Consider the following 4,017-nt stretch of genomic DNA (forward strand, 5'->3'; position numbering starts at 1 on the left):
GAAGGGGGTAAAGAGGGTGATCGATTCTTTCCAAGATGCAAGTGTTTACTTTTTAAATATTTAAGTCATATAAGTATATAGGTCCACCATTTGGCACAAGGCAAAATACTCATGCTAAGTAAAAGAAGGGAAAGACAGCCAGATTTTTTTGTTGTTTTGCAAAAACAACACAATAATTCTCCAAAGAAGGGGACAAAAATGCTAGTTCCCTTAAGCACTTAAGACTGTAAAGTTTGTCCCTGCCTAAATTCACACTTACCCTTTTGATTCTGTAAAACACCACTGCAGTGTCAGCAAGGTGTATCTGCTTGCCATACATGGACCACCTTGGGAAATGACGGACCTGTCAACGTTTACCTTGCTGATGGAAGCCACATATCTGCACAGCCCACAGCAGTTACGAGCAATCTCGGGCTGGCACTCTTAGCTGGCAGGCTAGGAAACACAGTGAACATTAATGTACTGTGAATCGTTCCTGATAAGTGAATAAAAACATTGTGACCAAACAATCAGCTTATTCACTTATCAGGAATCGACTGTTCTGCTAATTCGCTGTTTTTGTTTTTCATCTCTGTTGTAGTTCACTATTTCTGCTGTGTTCTGTTTTCTCCTCTCATGCTTGGGCAAAATCACTGGGAATATTATCTTCATGTGACCATGAAACGTTTATATCAAGTGAAAATGATATCTTAACAAAATCTATGCACTTGCTATCAGGAACACAATACTGGATGTGTCTTATATATATTGAACTATATAGTACTCGATTTCTTAAATAAAGCTTAAGAAAGGATTCTTGTGTGTGAAGTTAATGTGATTATTTTTCAAAGCAGTGTTTCTAAGGGGCATTTTTGTTCTTTTCTGTCTTGAGTGATACAGGTTATTTTTCATTAAAATTATAATCACTGGCTTTATGACTTAATATTCAATAAATTGACTTTGGAAACAAAATGGAGTGGGGGGAAGTTCTTCGGGGTGCATTTTAGCGAGAGTCATCTGGAAAACCATGCCCTTACTGGTGGCCCTGGCAAATCTCTACCCAGGCGCTGAGGGCAGCAGAAGAAAGCAGTCCCTTCACCACCAAAAGACACCTGGAAAGCATCCAGAATCTGCCCTAACCTAGAAAACCCAACTGCCTTTCTAAATGCGATCGATTTCTTTAGGCTTAGAAGAAAGGAGACGAAAAAGAAAGGCAGATCCAAGAATACTGCTGGTCTGCACCAAAGTTCTTCCAAAAGGAGATGACACTAGAAGCACACCCTGCTGGAGAGCCATGGCGGGTCTCTTCAGGACTGCAAAATGAGAGAAAGCAAGAGAAGGGGTTCGGCCACTCAGGACGAGAAGGGTAAAACTTCAAAGCTATATGTGAGAGACATCCTGTAAGAGTTGCAAAGCTTATATGGGAGGCCTGCTGCTTGGTCCTTTGAAGGAATATTTTTGAAATTTTTCCTACAGGCCATAAGTCTGAACAGAATGGCATTTCCTGTTAGATTTTTTTGCTTTGAGGTTTTATGTTAGATTTCTTTTTCTTGCTTGATGTTTGATTTGAAGAAAAAGTCATAAACTTCTACTTGCAAAATGGCACAGGCATCCTAATCCTTTATAAAACAAATCTTAGTCATCCCTGATAGCGAGGGACAGAGAGAGACAGTTAATGAAAATTCCCAGATAATCCAAAATTCTTCGTCCAGTCTCTGCCTCCTCCCACCCCAAACCTCCTACTCATATATTTGTCACCAAACCGAAAACTTCTAGTGAAAGTGAGAGATGAGAGAAATAGCCAAGGGTAGCAAAATGAAAGGGTCGAGATAGACGTGCTTACTGGAGCCCATGCAGTTTGAGGCTGGAGTTGAGGTTCTGTTTTTAAAAAGGTTAAAACCACTGGTCTACATGAACTGGGCTCGGGTGTCGAAGAGTTGGTGGCCTTACCTTGAACATCAGTCGCATTGCTAGAAAGAATCCTCTTTGTGAAAAAGGACACCTCTGAGGCAATAATGGGAAGAAGAGCTCTGAGCCTCAGGGAAGAAAGGATGAACACCAACATGCTCCGCTCTCGGGCCCGCAGCCCCGATTCCATGGTCCCCCACTCCGGAACTCACCAGCCGGGGGCTGCGTGCTGGGAGACCAGCTCAGAGCCACAGCTTGAGGGTCTGAGGGTCTGTCAGGCGGGAGCCGCTTTAGGGGGAATGCACCACTTCTTTGAACCTTTCCCTACTGGCAGTGAAGCTGCCTGACACCAACTTCTGCCTGCCCACATCTGAATGATATTTTTTAAAATAAAAAATATATAAATATGTATATTACATACAAAAATATAAAAGACATAGTATGTGTTCTGCAACTGATCAAAGCCCCAAATAAAAGTCCCCGGCTTTGAGATGCTAGTTGACCCCTCAATCGCGACGCTGGTGTTAAAGGTAGGGAAAGCATTCAATGCTTAGGCATGCTCTCTGGAGCCACGCTGCCTCGGGTGGAATGCCAGCTCTAGCACTCATCACCCGTGTAACCTCTCGGTGCCTTAATTTCCTCGCTGGCAAAACGGGCATAAAAATAATACCTACTGCAAGGGGTTGTTATGAGGATTAAGCCAGCCAATACTTACAAAACGCTGAGATGAGGATCCATCACACTGTAAGTACTCAGTAAGGTCAACCAGTTAGTAGCAGTGGTCGCATCTACCGACATGGTGGGCTAAGCTCCCCTCCACTGGCCTGGGCTATTACTTTCTCCTGCTAGGTATGCACTCAGCCATCCCCAGAGAGCCCCACAGCTCTCCCTGGGTTCCTTGGACAACCATGGACAAGGTCTGACCAGAAACTGCAGCTCCTCCAGCAGACATCTCTGCACCAACAAGCTCCAGGACAGGCTTTTCCCCTCGTGAGAAACTGTACACTAGAGGCATACCCACCCTTAGGCTGCCCTAAGACTTGGGGAACAACAACTAACTCCATCCTCAGAAAAGGAAACTGATTCCTCACTCGAATCCACCCCTCCCTACCTTTAAGTATTATATTTAGGTATCTCTTACCCAAAAGAAAAGCCCAGCCGTCCAGTTTAGGTCCTATGTGGGAATGACAAAATCACCTGGAGGTTTGCCTGTAACAAGCCTGTAGGTTCTATGCCCTTCCAAGGCAAAGCTGTGTCCTCAGTAGCAATCAGAATCTATAGGTCTTTGACCACCTTGGGAAGAGCAAGGGTCCGAGCTCAGAAGCCTGGATGGAGCCAAGCAGAGAGCTCTCTAGACCACGTCACCCCACCCGCAGTTTAACCAAAGGCGCTCTGCTTTTGCTTGTTTTATTTATTGGTGGTCCCTGCAGGATTTTATTTAGAAACACAATTTTGTTTCTAAAAGCACAAAAGGTTAAAAACCACTGCTTTGGAAGAGGGTAACTCTGAGACAGGGCCACCATTACCTAAGCCCTGTGACATACATTATTGTCTTTGGAATCAGTCTCTCCTTCCTTCTCCTTTCCTCATCTCTCTACCACTTCTGTGTTCCCATAGTTCACCGCCTGTGATACATCATGACATTCACTATTTGCTGTGTGTTGACACGCTGCTTACGTCTTTTCTCCCAAGCTAGACTGTGAGCTCTTTGAAGGAAGTGACCGTGTCTCATTCATTGCTGTATCCCCAGTGCCTCAACACAGTGCCTGCCATATAGTCAGTGTTCAGAACTGTTGGATGGACGGATGGGTGGGTGGATGGATGTAGCAGGTGACCTTGCTAGGGAGGGAAGAGCATTCCTTATGAAATGGACAACTCAGGAAATATTTGTGGAGAGAAGTCTGACGATGGGATGGGATGAGGATGGTGGAAACTGGTGGCAGAAGTCAGGCGCCACTATGGGAGGCCTGGGGCACAGATGGGGGTGAGGAAGAACACTCAACTGCTCGTGCGTCCCAAACATGCAGGCTCTGCTTTGTTGCCACAGAGCTGATCAGCTACTGGGTCCTGAGTGGAAAGACATTCCTGCAATTAGGTTAAACTACCTTGAGTACAACTGTCATCTTTTCT

This window comes from Mesoplodon densirostris, chromosome 4 (assembly GCF_025265405.1).
Source record: "Mesoplodon densirostris isolate mMesDen1 chromosome 4, mMesDen1 primary haplotype, whole genome shotgun sequence".
Lineage (NCBI taxonomy): Eukaryota > Metazoa > Chordata > Mammalia > Artiodactyla > Ziphiidae > Mesoplodon > Mesoplodon densirostris.